Raw genomic sequence first — 23,552 nt, 5'->3', positions numbered from 1 at the left:
TCTATAATATTACTAATAATCTCAACTCCCCAAACCCACCCTTCTCCTGGTTAGGCAAGAATTCCTTTTTAAGGTCACAGAGAAATTTGAAGTTTCTAATTATGAACCTCAAAAAATTACAGAGAGAACAAAAGTGAGAGAGAGATAAAGAGAGATATTCCCTGTGTGATCATGTGTCTGTGGGGAGGGGCAAGAGATCGCTGAATAATTTCTAAGCCACCTTCAAAGTGTATTTTTATTCAGAAGTTTACTGAGTTATTTCTAGTTCTCTTTTAAACTATTTCCTTTCTATTCTTATAAAGCATCATTATTTAGCAAGGACTTCAGAACACTTTTATTTCAAAATAAGATAGCAGCCTAAATGTGCTGTGCTGTGCTTAGTCGCTCAGTTAAGTCCTACTCTTTGCGACCCCATGGACTGTAGCCCACCAGGCTCCTCTGTCCATGGGGATTCTTCAGGCAAGAATACTGGAGTGAGTTGCCATGCCCTCCTCCAGGGGAATCTTTCCAAGTCAGGGATCAAACCCAGGTCTCACTCACTGCAGGCAGATTCTTTACCATCTGAACCATCAGGGAAGCCCAAGAATACTGGAGTAGGTAGCCTATCCCTTCTCCAGGGGAACTTCCTGACCCAGAAATTGAACCAGGGTCTCCTGCATGGAAGGTGGATTCTTACCCTGCTGAGTTACCAGGGAAGCCCAACAGCCTATATAAACTACCTACAATTCTTCAGGAACAGCTTTTTTATCTAACATTTAAAAAATTAGATCACTATATTCTTTTGCTTTATTCAAATTGTATATTAATTGGTCAAATGAACTATTTGGGGGAGCTAATAATTAGGAAAAGCATGCAGAAACATCTAGGTACTTAATGGGGAAACAATGGAAACAGTGACAGATTTTATTTTGGGGGGCTCCAAAATCACTGCAGATGATGACTGCAGCCATGAAATTAAAAGACTCTTGCTCCTTGGAAGAAAAGTTATGACCAACCTAGACAGAATATTAAAAAGCAGAGACATTACTTTGCTAGCAAAGGTCCATTTAGTCAAAGCTATGGTTTTTCCAATAGTCATGTATGGATGTGAGAGTTGGACTATAAAGAAAGCTGAGTGCCGAAGAACTGATGCTTTTGAACTATGGTGTTGGAGAAGACTCTTGAGAGTCCATTGGACTGCAAGGAGATCCAACCAGTCCATCCTAAAGGAAATCAGTCCTGAATATTCACTGGAAGGACTGATGCTGAAGCTGAAACTCCAATATTTTGGCCATCTGATGCGAAGAACTGACTCACTAGAAAAGACCCTGATGCTGGGAAATTTTGAAGGCCGGAGGAGAAGGGGACAACAGAGGATAAGATGGCTGGATGGCATCACCGCCTCAATGGACATGAGTTTGAGCAAGCTCTGGGAGTTGGTGAGAGACAGGGAGGCCTGGCATGCTGCAGTCCATGGGGTTGCAAAGAGTTGGACATTACTGAGTGACTGAACTGACTGACTGACTTGAGGAAATATTTTAATGTCATGTGTATGGCTCAAAAATATACTAACATGATTTAAAATATGCTACTTTATGAATCAAGTAGAAATTTCACTTTGTAATAGGGAAACATTTTGAGTACCAAATAAATAATTATAAATTATTTTTCTTCATTGAATAACTAGGAATTATTGAATCAGTTCAGTTCTGTTCAGTTCAGTCACTCAGTCGTGTTTAACCCTTTGTGACGCCATGGACTGCAACACAGCATGCCTCCCTGTCCATCACCAACTCCCAGAGCTTACTCAAACTTATGCCCATTGAGTCAGTGATGCCATCCAACCAGCTCATCCTCTGTCATTCCCTTCTCTTCCCACCTTCAATCTTTCCCAGTATCAGGGTCTTTTCAAATGAGTCAGTTCTTCGCATCAGGTGGCCAAAATATTGGAGTTTCAGCTTCAGCATCAGTCCTTCCAATGAACACCCAGGACTGATTTCCTTTAGGATGGACTGGTTGGATCTCCTTGCAGTCCAAGGGACTCTCAAGAGTCTTCTCCAACACCACAGTTCAAAAGCATCAGTTCTTTGGCGCTCAGCTTTCTTTATAGTCCAACTCTCACATCCATACGTGACTACTGGAAAAACCATAACCTTGACTAGGTGGAGCTTTGTTGGCAATGTAATGTCTCTGCTTTTTAATATGTTGTCTAATTTGGTCATAAGTTTCCTTCTAAGGAGCAAGCGTGTTTTTATTTCATGGCTGCAGTCACCATCTGCAGTGATTTTGGAGCCCCCCAAAATAAAGTCTGTCACTGTTTCCCCATCTATTTGCCATGAGATGATGGGACTGGATGCCATGATCTTTGTTTTCTGAATGTTGAGTTTTAAGCCAACTTTTTCCCTTTCCTCTTTCACTTTCATCAAGAGGCTCTTTAGTTTTTCTTTGCTTTCTGCCATAAGGGTTCTGTCATCTGCATATCTGAGGTTATTGATATTTCTCCCAGCAATCTTGATTCCAGCTTGTCCTTCTTCCAGCCCAGCGTTTCTCATGATGTACTGTGCATATAAGTTAAATAAACATGGTGACAGTATACAGGCTTGACGTACTCCTTTTCCTATTTGGAACCAGTCTGTTGTTCCATGTCCAGTTCTAACTGTTGCTTCCTGACCTGCATGCAGGTTTCTCAAGAGGCAGGTTAGGTGGTCTGGTATTCCCATCTCCTTCAGAATTTTCCACAGTTTATTGTGATCCACACAGTCAAAGGCTTTGGCATACTCAATAAAGCAGAAATAGATGTTCTTCTGGAACTCTGTTGCTGTTTTGATGATCCAATGGATGATGGCAATTTGATCTCTGGTTCCTCTGCCTTTTCTAAAACCAGCTTGAACATCTGGAAGTTCATGGTTTGCATATTATTGAAGCCTGGCTTGGAGAATTTTGAGCATTACTTTGCTAGCGTGTGAGATGAGTGCAATTGTGCAATAGTTTGAGCATTTTTTTGGCATTGTCTTTCTTAGGGATTGGAATGAATCCATTCCAATCCTGTGGCCACTGCTGAGTTTTCCAAATTTGCTGGCATATTGAATTGTAGCACTTTCACAACATTGTCTTTTAGGATTTGAAATAGCTCAACTGGAATTCCATCACCTCTACTAGCTTTGTTTGTAGTGATGCCTTCTAAAGCCCACTTGAGTTCACATTCCAGGATGTCTGGCCCTATGTATGGGTTGGCAGTGGTTTGCCACAGGGACAGTAGCTCTGGGTGTGGGTATGGCATAAGTCCTCTTGGAGGAGGTTGCCATTACCTCACCATAGAGCTGTCAGAACTTACATAGGACTGGGAAATAGACTCTTGGAGGACACAACAGAAACTCGTGCACCAGGACCCAGGATAAAGGGACAGTGATGCCACAGGAGACTTGCCTGTGGGTGTCCAGGAGTCTCCAGTGAAGGTGTGGTTCGGTGGTGGCCTGCTGCAGGGTTGGGGGCATGGACTGTGGCAGTACATGCATGGGATCTTTTGAGGGAGGTCACCATTATCTTCATTACCTCCCCCATAGTTTGGCCCAGGTAAATAGCAGGGAGGGAATGCAGCTCCACCCATCAACAGAAAATTGGATTGAAGATTTACTGAGCATGGCCCTGTCCATCAGAACAAGACCCAGTATCCCCCTCAGTCAGTCTATCCCATCAGGAAGTGTTCATAAGCCTCTTATCCTTCTTCAATCAGTCTGTCCAACTCTTTGCGACCCATGGACTGTAGCCTGCCAGGCTCCTCTGTCCATGCCTGCCAGGCTCCTCTGTCCATGGAATTTTCCAGGCAAGAATACTGGAGTGGGTTGCCATTTCCTTCTCCAGGGTATCTTCCCGACCCAGGGACCGAACCCTGGTCTCCTGCACTGCAGGCAGATTCTTTACTGTCTGAGCCACCAGGGAAGTGGGTGGGAGTCCATCAGAGGGCAGACAGACTGAAAACCACAGTCACAGAAAACTAACCAACCTAATCACGTGGATCACAGTCTGTCTAACTCAATGAAACTATGAGTTATTGAATAATTTATAATAAAGAGCATGGAGGATGCCAACTGTATTTCAGTGACTCAAAATCAGGCAGGCATCCATTTATTCATTCACTGTCATAAACATTTATTGAGGGTAGCAGGTATAGAGCAGAAGACAACGTTCAGTTCAGTTCAGTTGCTCAGTCATGTCCAACTCTTTGCGACCCCATGGACTGCAGCACACCAGGCCTCCCTGTCCATCACCAACTCCCAGAGTTTACTCAAACTCATGCCCATTGAGTCGGTGATGCCATCCAACCATCTCATCCTCTGTTGTCCCCTTCTCCTCCTACCTTCAATCTTTCCCACTATCAGGGTCTTTTCCAATGAGTCAGTTCTTCACATCAGGTGGCCAAAGTGTTGGAGTTTCAGCCTCAACATCAGTCCTTCCAATGAACATTCAGGATTGATTTCCTTTAGGATGGACTGGTTGGATCTTCTTGCAATCCAAGGGACTCTCAAGAGTCTTCTCCAACACCACAGTTCAGAAGCATCAATTCTTTGGTGCTCAGCTTTCTTTATATTCCAGTTCTCACATCCATACATGACTAGAGGACAGGGTATGAAATGGAAAAAGCCCATTGATTAGGGTAAGTAATGATAAAAGCTTGGATGATAAGGGCAGGAAAGAGGAGAGGGGAAGTAGGGGGCTTTAAGAGATGTCGAGGAGGAACAGTGGGATGTAAGTGAAACTACAGAAGCACCAGTACTGATCAGCTTGAATGTTAGAACACTTATGGGAGGTTTGTCCTTTATCTATGAGGTCAGAATATTACACTCTATGAGCTCAAGAAGAGGCTCTGTGGGGTTAGCCTGTTCAACATGCTATCACTTTGCCTTCCCTGTGATTGATATCTCTTGGGAAACCACTATTCCACTAAGCACAGAGGTTGTTTGTCAGTCTCTACTGCTATGAATATCTTTCTGGTATGAAAGAGGTGATGCTGTTGGGCAAGGAGATATTATTCCTTACCCAAAGTATGGGCAAGAATATTGTTCTAATTCCCCATGGTTCAAAAGTGTTCATTAAAATACTAAAATGATGCATTTTATGAGACACAGGAAAAACTCCAAGTATACAGTCCCCATTACTTCCTACTCCCACAGCCATACTCCCAGAAGTAGCCACTAAAGCTCAAGAAGATATGTTAAATTCTCAAGACAGTATGTTAACACAAGAGAGTATATTACAATATATTAATATTCTCTGTTTTTTTTTTTTTTGCTATTCTTTGTACATGGACTTTTCTGTGTTTAACCTGAAGCATCACTTTGCCTTAAGGAATAGGGTTAGAATTTTTAGAGTAGCGCTGCAAAGAGTCTTGGAGAAGGCAACGGAAACCTGCTCCAGTACTCTTGCCTGGAAAATCCCATGGACGGAGGAGCGTGGTAGGCTGCAGTCCATGGGGTCGTGAAGAGTTGGACACGACTGAAGCGACTTAGCAGCAGCAGCAGCAGCAGAGTCTATACTCAGCTTTTGATACTTACCAGAGATACTTGAGGTCAAAGCAAAGTGATAGACTTGAAGTCTTGCAATATCTGAGAGAGACAGAAGCTCCCCAAATTCCTTTACCTACCCCTCTAACACATTGAAAGGGGCAGACTTGGTGGATAAGACCATAGAAAATAATATACGTTAAGTAGGGCAAAGGAGGACCAGAGTAGAGAGAGCACACGCTCTAGAAATGCTCCTCCTGTTCGTATGGGGTGGTTGCTGAATACAGGAGACTGAAGGGGGAAATGTGACCAGATCTATATTCCCTGGGCTTTTCACTGTAGTGCAGACATGGTGCTCAATTGACTGAGAGGAATGTTTGTTCCTTGGTTGGGGCGGTAGAGGAAGGTATTCTGCAAGCCTTACGAACCAGTCTGGGGGTTGGCGACACGAAGGTAAATTCAGTGGCCCAACCTAGCTAGGTGGAAGGAGTCAGAGTTTATTTTCTGAGCACTCCTGAGTTCCCAGAAAAGAAACAGAAGCTGGTTAAGCTGATCATCAGTGGTCTCTGGCCTTTTGTGGCAAGGGGTGAGGTGCCCTGGCAGCAGAAGCCACAGTGTTCAGAAGCTATGACGACAGAGATCCAGGTGGGGAGCAGAGAAGATGCTCAGAGTTCCTCATTGCCTTTCAGAACCGGGCTGATGCATACTAGCCAGGTAGCATCAGCGGGGCTGGCTGGTACTCATTAGTTGAGATGAACAAGAGGAGACTGCTGGCAGATCTAAGGACGCTATTTTGCCTTCAGTCTCGTTGCTTTAAAGTACAGATGACACAATTTTCTTTCCCCTAACTACTTGTCATCTGGGAGGAGCAGAGGAAATGCATGGAAATCAAAAGGGTGAAATTTTACTAAAAAAACTTTAAAATTATTGAATTGGGTTGAATTTACTGGTTTGGACTAAAATATAGGTTTCTGCGACTGACCAGGTGGGGAACGCATGGGGTTCATGAAATTGCCTATCTATAAGAAATAAAGTAGCTGCTTTGAGCATCTGAATGCAGTTTGAGTGAACTAACTGGATGTCGGACCTTGTGAATTGATCTTGTGTCTCGTAACTGCTTTTTATCATATACTCTATTTGTGTGCCTTTTTATTCTGCCTCTTGGGAAATTTACTCAAATTTTTCTTCCCAAATTCCTATCAAAATTTTAATTTTGATACTAATATTTTTAATTTTGAGGAAAATTTTCTTGATTTCTGATAGTTCCTATCACAGAAGGTTCTACTTTTACTTGTTATGGATTTAATATTCTGTCACATCCCTGCTGTTATCATGAGAGTTTTTAAACAATTCTCTGTACAATCGTACAATCTGTACAGTTCTTTAAACAATTCTCTTTCAAACAGTTCTCTTTTGTGGATTGTCTTTGTTTCTTCTGAGGTCACCTGTTCTGTTTGTTCTTCCTGGCCCTTCTCTCTTTTAATGTTTACAGATTTATGTAGAAGACATCAAAAAGCCTAGATTGAGTGTCTGAAGCTCCAAATGGGTCTCTGTAATTCATTCCTCACCAGGCATCAGAGCACTCAGTCCAACTGTTTGTTCAGCCCATGGTTATGTTCTTACAGTTTGATGTGAAGATGGTAAATACAGGAGAGGAGGAACTCAATGGTCAAACTCACCTCTCCAATGGTTTTTTATACTCTCATGATTTCCAAAATTATATTTCAGTCTAAATTTCTCTGCTGAAATTCAGATGCAAGTATCCAGTTACACACTGGACATTTTCACGTGGGTGTAGGGCCCTTACATGTATCAGCCCACCTCTCGGAGTCTCCTTTTCTTCCTCCTCCCATATATGTTATCTCAGTGCATGGCCTGACCATCCACTTGGTATTCCAAGCCAAAAACCTGGCGGCCATTATCAACTCTTTTCTCATCTTTCAATCAACCATCCAGTTCTATCAGTTCTGCTTCCAGAATATCTCTTGAATTTTTCCACTTCTTTTATCTCCTTTACCCATAGAACATGTGTACGTCCTGACCACTATAATTACACATTTGAATGATCACAGCATCTCTTTATCTGGTCTTCCTTCTTCCAGTCTCTGTATATACTCAGTTCTTTCTCCAGAATGAACTTCTAAGATGAAAAATCTGACTATAAGATTCCAAATTGATCATCACCCATTTCAATGATTGTCCATTGATCTGAAGGTAAATCTTGAGCATCTTACTCTGGCTTACAAAACCCTTTATGATCTGACCCCTGGTCACTCATCTGATTGATCTTTCAGATGAGTTGTTGTTCTACCTCACCTTCTGTAACCTAGTCATACCAAGCCTCTTGTAGAATTCAGAATGCATTTTGCTCTCTCTTACTCTGATACTGTTATTTACAAGCTGCACAGTGAAAGTGGGGCTTATGAAATTGAAAAGGCCAAAGTTATAAGAGGAAGTTGAAGAGAAAGTTCTGAAATAGGATAAAGGGATCATGAGCACCAAATGAAGCAAAGAGAGCAAGTAAGATACAGAAGAAAAAGTGCCTGTTAATTTTTACAATAGTGAAATATGAAATTGTGTTTACTTGTTAAATTGGAAGGGATTCTCAGGTGGCTCAGTGGTAAAGAACTGGCCCGCCAATGCAGAAGATGCGTGTTCAATTCCTAGGTCAGGAAGATCCTCTGGAGAAGGAAATGGCAGCCCTGTCCAGTATTCTTGTCTGGAAAATCCCATGGACAGAGGACCCTGGCCAGCTACAGTCCATGAGGTTCCAAAGAGTTGAACATCACTGAGCACGCACACACTGATCAGTAAGTTTTTTCATTTTCAAAATTAATTGTTAGAGCCTCTGTCTTTATTTGAAAATAGACAATGACTAAATAGTATTCACAAACTGTAGAATTTAAAAGATGGTCATTTTGTGAACTTATTGAAATCAGTGATCATTAGTGGAGGCAGATTGGTATGGATTAAAAAGAGGATGTGAGGTGAGGAAGTGAACATAGTGTTTGTGACAACTCTTCTAATATATAGGACTATGGTGTGAAGGAGTGAAATATGGTGATTAAAGTCCAGATAGAGTGTTTATTATGTATCTCTGTATTGAGGTGGTATAGATGTGAGCATACTTATATGCTGACAAGAAGTCAAAGCCACATTAGGTTCTCAGATTGATTTCTTTATGCCTGCATTCCCAGTTTTCAGACATCACCCCCCCCCCCCCCACCCCTCACCCCTGCTGATACTGCCAACTCCAGGGAAAAGCATAGTATAGGTTCTTGTTGGGACCTTCTTCTCCCCTAACATCACTTACATGCCTGTTGACTTAACGGACCCTAGCTCTAGATGGCAAGATGTAGCTTCCCCATCCCCTTCATGCACCCCCTGTAGGAGTCAACTTCCTGTTGTCCCTGTGGGATGTGGGGGATTGTCTTCCATCCGGTCATCAGTTGCTTTACACCATTGCCTTTCCCACTCTCCTTGGGTTCATCACGTGGGTCTCAGTTCACTTTGCCAGTGTTCCTACTTAAAGTAGGTTTTAGCTAAAGGTTTAGGGGATAGTAGAGAGGCCATACCACATAAAGAGGAAACATCTATTAACACATTCTTTTTTTTTTTTTTTAATTTTTTTATTAGTTGGAGGCTAATTACTTCACAACATTTCAGTGGGTTTTGTCATACATTGATATGAATCAGCCATAGATTTACACTTATTCCCCATCCCGATCCCCCCTCCCACCTCCCTCTCCACCCGATTCCTCTGGGTCTTCCCAGTGTACCAGGCCCGAGCACTTGTCTCATGCATCCCACCTGGGCTGGTGATCTGTTTCACCATAGATAGTATACATGCTGTTCTTTTGAAACATCCCACCCTCACCTTCTCCCACACAGTTCAAAAGTCTGTTCTGTATTTCTGTGTCTCTTTTTCTGTTTTGCATATAGGGTTATCGTTACCATCTTTCTAAATTCCATATATATGTGTTAGTATGCTGTAATGTTCTTTATCTTTCTGGCTTACTTCACTCTGTATAAGGGGCTCCAGTTTCATCCATCTCATTAGGACTGGTTCAAATGAATTCTTTTTGACGGCTGAGTAATATTCCATGGTGTATATGTACCACAGCTTCCTTATCCATTCATCTGCTGATGGGCATCTAGGTTGCTTCCATGTCCTGGCTATTATAAACAGTGCTGCGATGAACATTGGGGTGCACGTGTCTCTTTCAGATCTGGTTTCCTCAGTGTGTATGCCCAGAAGTGGTATTGCTGGGTCATATGGCAGTTCTATTTCCAGTTTTTTAAGGAATCTCCACACTGTTTTCCATAGTGGCTGTACTAGTTTGCATTCCCACCAACAGTGTAAGAGGGTTCCCTTTTCTCCACACCCTCTCCAGCATTTATTGCTTGTAGACTTTTGGATAGCAGCCATCCTGACTGGTGTGTAATGGTACCTCATTGTGGTTTTGATTTGCATTTCTCTAATAATGAGTGATGTTGAGCACCTTTTCATGTGTTTGTTAGCCATCTGTATGTCTTCTTTGGAGAAATGTCTGTTTAGTTCTTTGGCCCATTTTTTGATTGGGTCATTTATTTTTCTGGAATTGAGCTGCAGGAGTTGCTTGTATATATTTTTTTTTTTTTTAAATTTTTTTATTAGTTGGAGGCTAATTACTTCACAACATTTCAGTGGGTTTTGTCATACATTGATATGAATCAGCCATAGATTTACACTTATTCCCCATCCCGATCCCCCCTCCCACCTCCCTCTCCACCCGATTCCTCTGGGTCTTCCCAGTGTACCAGGCCCGAGCACTTGTCTCATGCATCCCACCTGGGCTGGTGATCTGTTTCACCATAGATAGTATACATGCTGTTCTTTTGAAACATCCCACCCTCACCTTCTCCCACACAGTTCAAAAGTCTGTTCTGTATTTCTGTGTCTCTTTTTCTGTTTTGCATATAGGGTTATCGTTACCATCTTTCTAAATTCCATATATATGTGTTAGTATGCTGTAATGTTCTTTATCTTTCTGGCTTACTTCACTCTGTATAAGGGGCTCCAGTTTCATCCATCTCATTAGGACTGGTTCAAATGAATTCTTTTTGACGGCTGAGTAATATTCCATGGTGTATATGTACCACAGCTTCCTTATCCATTCATCTGCTGATGGGCATCTAGGTTGCTTCCATGTCCTGGCTATTATAAACAGTGCTGCGATGAACATTGGGGTGCACGTGTCTCTTTCAGATCTGGTTTCCTCAGTGTGTATGCCCAGAAGTGGTATTGCTGGGTCATATGGCAGTTCTATTTCCAGTTTTTTAAGGAATCTCCACACTGTTTTCCATAGTGGCTGTACTAGTTTGCATTCCCACCAACAGTGTAAGAGGGTTCCCTTTTCTCCACACCCTCTCCAGCATTTATTGCTTGTAGACTTTTGGATAGCAGCCATCCTGACTGGTGTGTAATGGTACCTCATTGTGGTTTTGATTTGCATTTCTCTAATAATGAGTGATGTTGAGCACCTTTTCATGTGTTTGTTAGCCATCTGTATGTCTTCTTTGGAGAAATGTCTGTTTAGTTCTTTGGCCCATTTTTTGATTGGGTCATTTATTTTTCTGGAATTGAGCTGCAGGAGTTGCTTGTATATTTTTGAGATTAATCCTTTGTCTGTTTCTTCATTTGCTATTATTTTCTCCCAATCTGACGGCTGTCTTTTCACCTTACTTATAGTTTCCTTTGTAGTGCAAAAGCTTTTAAGTTTCATTAGATCCCATTTGTTTAGTTTTGCTTTTATTTCCAATATTCTGGGAGGTGGGTCATAGAGGATCTTGCTGTGATTTATGTCGGAGAGTGTTTTGCCTATGTTCTCCTCTAGGAGTTTTAGAGTTTCTGGTCTTACATTTAGATCTTTAGTCCATTTTGAGTTTATTTTTGTGTATGGTGTTAGAAAGTGTTCTAGTTTCATTCTTTTGCAAGTGGTTGACCAGTTTTCCCAGCACCACTTGTTAAAGAGGTTGTCTTTTTTCCATTGTATATCCTTGCCTCCTTTGTCAAAGATAAGGTGTCCATAGGTTCGTGGATTTATCTCTGGGCTTTCTATTCTGTTCCATTGGTCTATATTTCTGTCTTTGTGCCAGTACCACACTGTCTTGATGACTGTGGCTTTGTAGTAGAGTCTGAAGTCAGGCAGGTTGATTCCTCCAGTTCCATTCTTCTTTCTCAAGATTACTTTGGCTAGTCGAGGTTTTTTGTATTTCCATACAAATTGTGAAATTCTTTGGTCTAGTTCTGTGAAAAATACCGTTGGTAGCTTGATAGGGATTGCATTGAATCTATAGATTGCTTTGGGTAGAATAGCCATTTTGACAATATTGATTCTTCCAATCCATGAACACGGTATGTTTCTCCATCTGTTTGTGTCCTCTTTGACTTCTTTCATCAGTGTTTTATAGTTTTCTATGTATAGGTCTTTTGTTTCTTTAGGTAGATATACTCCTAAGTATTTTATTCTTTATGTTGCAATGGTGAATGGTATTGTTTCCTTAATTTCTCTTTCTGTTTTTTCATTGTTAGTATATAGGAATGCAAGGGATTTCTGTGTGTTAATTTTATATTCTGCAACTTTACTATATTCATTGATTAGTTCTAGTAATTTTCTGGTAGAGTCTTTAGGGTTTTCCATGTAGAGGATCATGTCATCTGCAAACAGTGAGAGTTTCACTTCTTCTTTTACTATCTGGATGCCTTTTACTTCTTTTTCTGCTCTTATTGCTGTGGCCAAAACTTCCAACACTATGTTGAACAGTAGTGGTGAGAGTGGGCACCCTTGTCTTGTTCCTGATTTCAGGGGAAATGCTTTCAATTTTTCACCATTGAGGGTGATGCTTGCTGTGGGTTTGTCATATATAGCTTTTATTATGTTGAGGTATGTTCCTTCTATTCCTGCTTTTTGGAGAGTTTTAATCATAAATGAGTGTTGAATTTTGTCAAAGGCTTTCTCTGCATCTATTGAGATAATCATATGGTTTTTTTTTTTTTTTAATTTTTTTATTAGTTGGAGGCTAATTACTTCACAACATTTCAGTGGGTTTTGTCATACATTGATATGAATCAGCCATAGATTTACACTTATTCCCCATCCCGATCCCCCCTCCCACCTCCCTCTCCACCCGATTCCTCTGGGTCTTCCCAGTGCACCAGGCCCAAGCACTTGTCTCATGCATCCCACCTGGGCTGGTGATCTGTTTCACCATAGATAGTATACATGCTGTTCTTTTGAAACATCCCACCCTCACCTTCTCCCACAGAATTCAAAAGTCTGTTCTGTATTTCTGTGTCTCTTTTTCTGTTTTGCATATAGGGTTATCGTTACCATCTTTCTAAATTCCATATATATGTGTTAGTATGCTGTAATGTTCTTTATCTTTCTGGCTTACTTCACTCTGTATAAGGGGCTCCAGTTTCATCCATCTCATTAGGACTGGTTCAAATGAATTCTTTTTGACGGCTGAGTAATATTCCATGGTGTATATGTACCACAGCTTCCTTATCCATTCATCTGCTGATGGGCATCTAGGTTGCTTCCATGTCCTGGCTATTATAAACAGTGCTGCGATGAACATTGGGGTGCACGTGTCTCTTTCAGATCTGGTTTCCTCAGTGTGTATGCCCAGAAGTGGTATTGCTGGGTCATATGGCAGTTCTATTTCCAGTTTTTTAAGGAATCTCCACACTGTTTTCCATAGTGGCTGTACTAGTTTGCATTCCCACCAACAGTGTAAGAGGGTTCCCTTTTCTCCACACCCTCTCCAGCATTTGTTGCTTGTAGACTTTTGGATATCATATGGTTTTTATCTTTCAATTTGTTAATGTGGTGTATTACATTGATTGATTTGCGGATATTGAAGAATCCTTGCATTCCTGGGATAAAGCCCACTTGGTCATGGTGTATGATTTTTTTAATATGTTGTTGGATTCTGTTTGCTAGAATTTTGTTAAGGATTTTTGCATCTATGTTCATCAGTGATATTGGCCTGTAGTTTTCTTTTTTTGTGGCATCTTTGTCAGGTTTTGGAATTAGGGTGATGGTGGCCTCATAGAATGAGTTTGGAAGTTTACCTTCTTCTGCAATTTTCTGGAAGAGTTTGAGTAAGGTAGGTGTTAGCTCTTCTCTAAATTTTTGGTAGAATTCAGCTGTGAAGCCATCTGGTCCTGGGCTTTTGTTTGCTGGAAGATTTTTGATTACAGTTTCGATTTCCTTGCCTGTGATGGGTCTGTTAAGATCTTCTATTTCTTCCTGGTTCAGTTTTGGAAAGTTATACTTTTCTAAGAATTTGTCCATTTCATCCAAGTTGTCCATTTTATTGGCATAGAGCTGCTGGTAGTAGTCTCTTATGATCCTTTGTATGTCAGTGTTGTCTGTTGTGATCTCTCCATTTTCATTTCTAATTTTGTTAATTTGGTTCTTCTTTGTTTCTTAATGAGTCTTGCTAATGGTTTGTCAATTTTGTTTATTTTTTCAAAAAACCAGCTTTTAGCTTTGTTGATTTTTGCTATGGTCTCTTTAGTTTCTATTGCATTTATTTCTGCCTTAATTTTTAAGATTTCTTTCCTTCTGCTAACCCTGGGGTTCTTCATTTCTTCCTTCTCTAATTGCTTTAGGTGTAGAGTTAGGTTATTTATTTGGCTTTTTTCTTGTTTCTTGATGTAAGCCTGTAATGCTATGAACCTTCCCCTTAGCACTGCTTTTACAGTGTCCCATAGGTTTTGGGTTGTTGTGTTTTCATTTTCATTCATTTCTATACATATTTTGAATTCTTTTTTGATTTCTTCTATGATTTGTTGGTTATTCAGAAGCGTGTTATTTAGCCTCCAGGTGTTTGAATTTTTAACAATTTTTTTCCTGTAATTGAGATCTAATCTTACTGCACTGTGGTCAGAAAAGATGACTGGAATGATTTCAATTTTTTTGAATTTTCCAAGACTAGATTTATGGCCCAGGATGTGATCTATTCTGGAGAAGGTTCCGTGTGCACTTGAGAAAAAGGTGAAGTTGATTGTTTTGGGGTGAAATGTCCTATAGATATCAATTAGGTCTAGCTGGTCCATTGTGTCATTTAAAGTTTGTGTTTCCTTGTTAATTTTCTGTTTAGTTGATCTATCCATAGTTGTGAGTGGGGTATTAAAGTCTCCCACTATTATTGTGTTACTATTAATTTCCTCTTTCATACTCGTTAGTGTTTGCCGTACATATTGCGGTGCTCCTATGTTGGGTGCATATATATTTATAATTGTTATATGTTCTTCTTGGATTGATCCTTTGATCATTATGTAGTGTCCTTCTTTGTCTCTTTTCACAGCTTTTATTTGAAAGTCTATTTTATCTGATATTAGTATTACGACTCCTGCTTTCTTTTGGTCTCCATTTGCATGAAATATTTTTTTCCAGCCCTTCACTTTTAGTCTGTATGTGTCTCTTGTTTTGAGGTGGGTCTCTTGTAGACAGCATATATGGGGGTCTTGTTTTTGTATCCATTCAGCCAATCTTTGTCTTTTGGTTGGGGCATTCAACCCATTTACATTTAAGGTAATTATTGATAGGTGTGGTCCCGTTGCCATTTACTTTGTTGTTTTGGGTTCACGTTTATACAACCTTTTTGCATTTCCTGTCTAGAGAAGATCCTTTAGCATTTGTTGAAGAGCTGGTTTGGTGGTGCTGAATTCTCTCAGCTTTTGCTTATCTGTAAAGCTTTTGAGTTCTCCTTCATATCTGAATGAGATCCTTGCTGGATACAGTAATCTAGGTTGTAGGTTATTCTCTTTCATTACTTTCAGGACGTCCTGCCATTCCCTTCTGGCCTGGAGGATTTCTATTGATAGGTCAGCTGTTATCCTTATGGGAATCCCTTTGTGTGTTATTTGTTGTTTTTCCCTTGCTGCTTTTAATATTTGTTCTTTGTGTTTGATCTTTGTTAGTTTGATTAATATGTGTCTTGGGGTGTTTCGCCTTGGGTTTATCCTGTTTGGGACTCTCTGGGTTTCTTGGACTTGAGTGGCTATTTCCTTCCCCATTTTAGGGAAGTTTTCAGCTATTATCTCCTCGAGTATTTTCTCATGGCCTTTCTTTTTGTCTTCTTCTTCTGGAACTCCTATGATTCGAATGTTGGGGCGTTTCACATTGTCCCAGAGGTCCCTGAGGTTGTCCTCATTTCTTTTGATCCTTTTTTCTTTTTTCCTCTCTGCTTCATTTATTTCCACCATTTTATCTTCTACCTCACTTATCCTATCTTCTGCCTCTGTTATTCTACTCTTGGTTCCCTCCAAAGTGTTTTTGATGTCATTCATTGCATTGTTCATTTTTAATTGACTCTTTTTTATTTCTTCTAGGTCTTTATTAAACAATTCTTGTATCTTTTCAATCTTTGTCTCCAGGCTATTTATCTGTAACTCCATTTTGTTTTCAAGATTTTGGATCATTTTTATTATCATTATTCTAAATTCTTTTTCAGGTAGATTCCCTATCTCCTCCTCTTTTGTTTGACTTGGTGGGCATTTTTCATGTTCCTTTACCTGTTGGGTATTTCTTTGCCTTTTCATCTTGTTTAGATTGCTGTGTCTGGAGTGGACTTTCTGTATTCTGGAGGTCTGTGGTTCCTTTTTATTGTGGAGGATTTACCCAGTGGGTGGGGTTAGACGATTCGCTTGTCAAGGTTTCCTGGTTAGGGAAGCTTGCGTCAGTGTACTGGTGCGTGGAACTTGATTTCTTCTTTTTGGAGAGCAATGGAGTGCCCAGTAATGAGTTTTGAGATGGGTCTATGTGTTAGGTGTGACCTTGGGCAGCCTGTATGTTGACATTCGGGGCTATGTTCCTGTGTTGCTGGAGAATTTGCGTGGTATGTCTTGCTCTAAAACTTATTGGCTCTTGGGTGGTGGTTGGTTTCAGTGTAGGTATGGAGGCTTTTGGATGGTCACTTATTACTTAAAGTTCCATGTAGTCAGGAGTTTTCTGGTGTTCTCAGGTTTTGGGCTTAAGTTTCCTGCCTCTGGATTTCAGTTTTATTCTTCCTGTAGTCTCAGGACTTCTCCAACTATACAGCACTGATAATAAAACTTCTAGATTAATGGCGAAAAGATTCTCCCCCATTAGGGACACCCAGAGAGGTTCACAGAGTTACATGAAGAGGAGAAAAGGGAGGAGGGAGATAGAGATGAGCAGGAGGAGAAAAAGGGGGACTCAAGAGGAGAGAGACAGATCTACGCAGCTGTCTGTTCCCAGAGTGTTCTCCGTATCTCAGACACCTACAAGGATTCACAGAATTGGATTGGGAAGAGAAGGGGAAAGGAGGAAATAGAGGTGTTCTGAGGTAGAAAACAGAGAGTCAAGATTGGGAGAGAATAATCTTCGGTTTAAAGATAGGGCTTCTCTCTTTTTTTTTTTTTTGTAAGGTTATAGTGTAGTGAAAATGAAAATGAAGAGTAGTAGAGGAGTACTAGAGGACTTTAAAAGAAATAAGAGAAAAAGAAAAATAGAAAATAAAAGAGAAAATGGAAAAAAAAAAAGAAAAAAAAAGAAAAAGAAAAAAAAGAAAAAAAACAAAAAAAAAAAGAAAGAAAGAAAAAAATTTTTTTTCCCCCTAATTAAAAAAATCGTAAAAATCTATGAAAATGAAAGTTAAGGAGTAATGGGGGAGTAATAGGGAATTTTAAAGGAAAATAAAAGAGAAAAAATAAAAAAAAAAATATAAAAAGAAAAAAAAATTTTTTTTTTTTCCTTACTTAGAAAAAAAAAAGTATCTAGGAGTTTCTCTGGAGCTGTTGCGGTCAGTGTGGGTTCGGCTCAGTTTCAGATAGCTCCTCGTTCCAGCTTACACTTCTCGATATCTACAGGGCCCTTCCAGTGAAGTCGGTGTTTTCTTCAGGGATTTTAATCTGTTGCACCAGTCCCTTCTGAAGCGGTTCCCTTTGTTTATTTGGCTTCTGTTTGCCGGTCTCTTCTGAGCCTCATTTCCGCCCTGACACAGGCGGGCGGAGGTGGACTCTTATTCAGGTAGCTAGTTCCGTTGCGCTGCTGGGAGGGGCTGACGCTGCGGGGATGGGCTGGCGCTGCGGGGCGGGGCTGACGCTGCGGGGAGGGGCTGGCCCTGCGGGGGCGGGCTGGCGCTGCCGGGAGGGGCTGACGCTGCTTTCTCCGTCTGCGCTGCTCAGGCTCCCGGCTGTTCTATATGGAGCGCGCCCCGCGCTGCGCTAGGTTCCAGCCCTCTGGTGTTACACAAAAGCGCGGAAGGAAAAGCTGCGCCTGCTCTCTGTGCCTTCCCCGTCAGAGCGGTCCAGGCAGCGAGGGGCTTGATGGGCGCACTATCCCCAGGTGTGGCGCACTCACTCCCTTCCGCGGACCCAGTCTCAGTTTCCGCTGGCGCCAGTCGGGCGCGCGCGCCTTCCGCCCTCTGCGTCCCCAGCCCCAGTCCCCGCCCGCGCCGGTCGGGTGCCTGCGCCCTGTGTCTCGCCTCGACCCTCCCCTCCCCCCTGCCTCCTGCCTCCGGCGGGGCTGGGCCGGTCCGCAGCTTGCGAGCTCTTCTCGGGACTTTCTCCGTCCCTTTGTTCTGCGAACGGCCGGCAGTGTGTTCTGGCCGGTTAATTTTCTCTCTCTCTTTTGGTCTCCCACAGTTCAAGTTGGCACCTCACAGAAGCTCCCTCCGATTGTCCTCAGGGCACTCAGGCCCGGACCCTAGCCCAAGCAAGGCCGCCTAAGACTCCCTTCCCAGGACGGGTCTCTGTCATTAGCTCTTTTGTCTCACTTTTTATCTTTTATATTTTGTCCTACCTCCTTTCGAAGACAATGGTCTGCTTTTCTGGGTGCCTGATGACCTCAGCTAGCGATCAGAAGTTGTTTTGTGAAGTTTGCTCTGCATTCAGTTATTCTTTTGATGAATTTGTAGGAGAGAAAGTGGTCTCCCCGTCCTACTCCTCCGCCATCTTGGCTCCTCCCTATTAACACATTCTTGATTGGAAACCTATTGCAGCCACAGGCATTAGTTTTTGCCCCACCCCCCCCCCCCATCAATAATATGTTAACTGTAACATTATTCTTGGAGATGTGTCTAAAGTCCCGCGTGCTCCCCTGTACTGTATAACCTGGCTCTGCCATGTTGTAAGGGTTCTTCTTTCTTGACACTTCTTCCAGTTTCCCTCTCAGCGTCCCAGTTCCTTTCCTAAAGCACCGGTGAAAAGTGAAAGTGAAGGTCATGTCTGACTCTCTGTGACTCCATGGACTGCAGCCCGCCAGGCTCCTCTGTCCATGGGATTCTCCAGGCAAGAATACTGTAATGGGTTGCCATGCCCTTCTCCAGGGGATCTTCCCGATCCAGGGATCGAACAGCAGTCTTCCTCATCACAGGCAGACTCTTCACCATCTGAGCCACCAGGAAAGCCCAAAGCACTGGTGGATACCTCCGAATGCTTCACTCCCCACACTACTCACAGTGGGCAGATGCTTCAGATGCTAATAGACTGTTAGGATAGTTTCCTAAAAAAAAGAAAAAAAAAAAGTAGTTATCTCTTTTAGAGGAATATTATACTCTTTCTCAACCAGTTGATTCAAATGACAACCATTACTTAATAATAATACTTTTATATCCATATCTATCCATCTGTCTTAGAAATATTAGATAAGGATACCAAAGAACAAAGTAATTCTTATTGCATAATTGCAGTTAAAATTTACCTCAATTAGTACAGATCAGGGACAACATTATAATTATAATTTTTAAAAGCACAGGCATATAATATCACTATTTAATTTTAGAATTATTACATAATTTCCTGACATCTTCAAATTAAAAATACTATAGATGTGGCTATTCATTATTTTCTTATCTATATTTTTAAAACAAAATGATAAGTTAACCCTTCTCCCATTCCTAATAACTCCACATTAAAGAAATAAGAGACTGTATATGATCAAAGTCAGAAATTTTATTTCAGAGGACAGGCATGTTGAAAGTTCTCTAAACTGGAAAACTCTCTATTGTCAAAAAGTGTCCAAACACAATTTGGAAGCTGTAGGATTATTTTAGGAAATCTGAATATAGAAACTACCTGTCAAGGAACGGGGTGTTAATTTCAGAAAAGTTGTTATAACTCAAGTCAGGTCACAGTTACTCTTGTTATATGGCAAAGTACTGGCCTTATTGCAGGGTTTTCCAACCACAGAAGAGGGTTAGAATTCTAGCTTCTCTGATCTTCAGTCATCTCATTGTTCCATACCTTCCACTTGGCAAAGAAAATGAAAAATAAGTGCAGGGGAATTTGTTCAAACAACCGGCCATTTTTTATAGAAGAAAAGTTCTGATTGATCATACTCCTGTTTGAATGATGTGGTACATATACACCATGGAATATTACTCAGCCATTAAAAAGAATTCATTTGAATCAGTCCTAATGAGATGGATGATACTGGAGCCCATTATACAGAGTGAAGTAAGCCAGAAAGATAAAGAACATTACAGCATACCAACACATATATATGGAATTTAGAAAGATGGTAACGATAACCCTATATGCAAAACAGAAAAAGAGACACAGAAATACAGAACAGACTTTTGAACTCTGGGAGAAGGTGAGGGTGGGATGTTTCAAAAGAACAGCATGTATACTGTCTATGGTGAAACAGATCACCAGCCCAGGTGGGATGCATGAGACAAGTGCTCGGGCCTGGTGCACTGGGAAGACCCAGAGGAATCGGGTGGAGAGGGAGGTGGGAGGGGGGGTCGGGATGGGGAATACGTGTAAATCTATGGCTGATTCATATCAATGTATGACAAAACCCACTGAAATGTTGTGAAGTAATTAGCCTCCAACTAATAAAAAAATCAGAAAACACAATCTTATAAACAAAGAAAATAATATTGTGTATAAGTTAATAATCTCTATGTTTTACTGATTTGGCTAAAAAGAAACAAACCATTTTGTGTGTCTTTTATTTATTTAAAAAATGGAGGCTTCCCTCTCAATCCAATTCCTTGGCATTTGGAATTGAATGAAACATGATAAATTTCAGTGAAGCAGACCAATTTTGACTAAATAATAAAAGTGATTTTGTTGAAAGAGTATCAGAGTACACTCTGGCTTCAGACCTAGCCTTTTAAAACAACTTTATATTGACATATTTTTATTTTTTTAATTAAAAAATGTAATTGAACTATAGTTGATTTCCAATGTTGTTTTAGTTTCAGGTGAATCGCAAAATGATTCAGTTACACACATACATGTATCTATTCTTTTTAAGATTCTTTTCCTTTCTCAGTTCAGTTAGTTGCTCTGTCCTGTCAAACTCTTTGTGACCCCATGAACTGCAGCACTCCAGGCTTCCCCGTCCTTCACCAACTCCTGGAGCCTGCTCAGACTAAAGTCCATTGAGTTGGTGATGCCATCCAACCATCTTATCCTTCTTCATCCCCTTCTCCTCCTTCCTTCAATCTTTCCCAGCATCAGGGTTTTTTCCATTGAGTCAGTTCTTCCCATTAGGTGGCCAAAGTATTGGAGTTTCAGCTTCAGCATCAGTCCTTCCAATGAATATTCAGGACTGATTCCCTTTAGGATGGACTGATTTGATCTCTTTGCAGTTCAAGGGACTCTCAAGAGTCTTCTCCAACACCCCATTTCAAAAGCATCAATTCTTCAGCACTCAGCTTTCCTTATGGTCCAACTCTCACATCCACACCTGGCTACTGGAAAAACCATAGCTTTGTCTAGACGAACCTTTGTTGGCAAAGTAATGTCTCTGCTTTTTAATATGCTGTCTTCATTGGTCATAGCTTTTTTTACAAGGAGCAAGCATCTTTTAATTTCATGGCTGCAGTCACCATCTGCAGTGATTTTGGAGCCCCCAAAAATAAAATCTGTCACTGTTTCCATTGTTTCCCCATCTATTTGCCATGAAGTGATGGGACTGGATGCCATGATCTTCATTTTTTGAATGTTGAGTTTTAAGCCAGCTTTTTCCCTCTCCTCTTCACTTTCATCAAGATGTTCTTTAGTTCTTCGTTTTCTGCCATAAAGGGTGGCGTCATCTGCATAGCTGAGGTTATTGATACTTCTCCTGGCAATCTTTATTTCAACCTGTGCTTCATCCAGCCCAGCATTTCTCACGATGTGCTCTGAATGTAAGTTAAATAAGCAGGGTGACAATATACAGCCTTGACATACTCCTTTCCAAATTTGGAACTAGTCCATTGTTGCATGTCTGGTTCTAACTGTTGCTTCTTGATCTGCATACAGATTTCTCAGGGGCAGGTCAGGTGGTCTGGTATTCCAGTCTCTTTAAGAATTTTCCACAGTCGTTGTATACACACAGTCAAAGGGTTTAGCATAGTCAATGAAGCAGAAGTAAATATCTTTCTGGAACTCTCTTGTTTTTTTGAATATCCAACGGATGTTGCGAATTTGATCTCTGTTTCCCCTGCCTTTTATAAATCCAGATTAACATGTGGAATTTCTTAGTTCACGTAGTGCTGAAGCCTGGCCTGGAGAATTTTGAGTATCACTTTGCTAGCGTGTGAAATGAGTGCAATTGTGTGGTAGTTTGAACATTCTTTGGAATTGCCTTTCTTTAGGACTTAAAGGAAAACTGACCTTTTCCAACCCTGTCTCCCCGGCTGAGTTTTCCAAATTTGCTAACATATTGAGTGCAGCACTTTCACAGCATCATTTTTTAGGATTTGAAATAGCTCAGCTGGAATTCCTCACCTCCACTAGCTTTGTTCATAGTGATGCTTCCTAAGGCCCACTTAATTTCACATTCCAGGATGTCTAGCTGTAGGTGAGTGGTCACACCATTGTGGTTATCTGGGTTATTAAGGTCTTTTTTGTGTAGTTCTCCTGTGTATTCTTACCACCTCTTCTTAATATCTTCTGCTTCTGTTAGGTCCATACCATTTCTGTCCTTAATTGTGCCTATCTTTGCATGAAATGTTCCCTTGATATCTCTAATTTTCTTGAAGAGATCTCTAGTCTTTCCCATTCTTTCGTTTTCCTCTATTTCTTTGCATTTATCACTTAGGAAGGCTTTCTTATCTCTCCTTGCTATTCTCTGGAACTCTGTATTCAGATGGGTATATCTTTCCTTTTCTCCTTTGCCTTTTGCTTCTCTTCTTTTCTCAGCTATTTGTAAGGCCTCCTCAGACAACCATTTTGCCTTTTTGCATTTCTTCTTCTTGGAGATGGTTTTGATCACTGCCTCCTGTACAGTGTTACAAACCTCCATCCATCATTCTTCATTCTGTCTATCAGATTTAATCCCTTGAATCTATTTGTCATTTCTACTATATAATTGTAGGGAATTTGGTTTATAGGTCATATCTGAATGGTCTAGTAGATTTCCCTGCTTTCTTCAATTTAGGTCCTTATTTGGCAATAAGGAGTTCATGATCTGAGCCAGCTCAGATCCTGGTCTTGTTTTTGCTGACTCTATAGAGCTTTTCTTCAGTTACAGCTGTAAAGAATATAATCAATCTGATTTTGGTATTGACCACCTGGTGATGTCCATGTGTAGAGTCTTCTCTTGTGTTGTTGGAAGAGGGTGTTTGCTATGACCAGTGCGTTCCCTTGGCAAAACCCTGTTAGCCTGTGCCCTGCTTCATTTTGTACACCAAGGCCAAACTGCCTGTTACTCCAGAAATCTCTTGACTTCCTACTTTTGCATTCCTGTCCTCTGTGATGTAAAGAACATCATTTTTGATGTTAGTTCTGGAAGGTCTTGTAGGTCTTCATAGAATTACTTCAGCTTCTTCAAAATTTGTGGTTGGGGCATAGAGTTAGATTACTCTGATATTGAATAGTTTGTCTTGAAAATGAACAGAGATCATTCTGTCATTTTTGAGATCCATTTACTGCATTTTGGACCCTTTTGTTTACTATGAGGGCTACTCCATTTCTTCTAAGGGTTTTTGCCCATAGTAGTAGATATAATGGTTATCTGGATTAAATGCGCTTAGACCAGTCCATTTTAGTTCACTGATTCCTGAAATGTCCGTATTCACTCTTGCCATCTCCTATTTGACCACTTGCAATTTATG

At 40.9% G+C, this 23,552-nt stretch overlaps 1 long non-coding RNA gene across 2 annotated transcripts in view; it reads left to right on the top strand.

Moving 5' to 3' along the window:
* LOC122699836 overlaps positions 1-23,552 on the top strand; it is a 74,882-nt gene that overhangs the window by 32,117 nt on the left and 19,213 nt on the right. The window lies entirely within an intron of this gene.

The sequence above is a fragment of the Cervus elaphus genome, chromosome 9, assembly GCF_910594005.1.
Source record: "Cervus elaphus chromosome 9, mCerEla1.1, whole genome shotgun sequence".
In the NCBI taxonomy this organism is placed as follows: Eukaryota; Metazoa; Chordata; class Mammalia; order Artiodactyla; family Cervidae; genus Cervus; species Cervus elaphus.
Note: the sequence above shows the minus strand (reverse complement) of the source record. Positions and strands in the feature narration are given on the sequence as shown.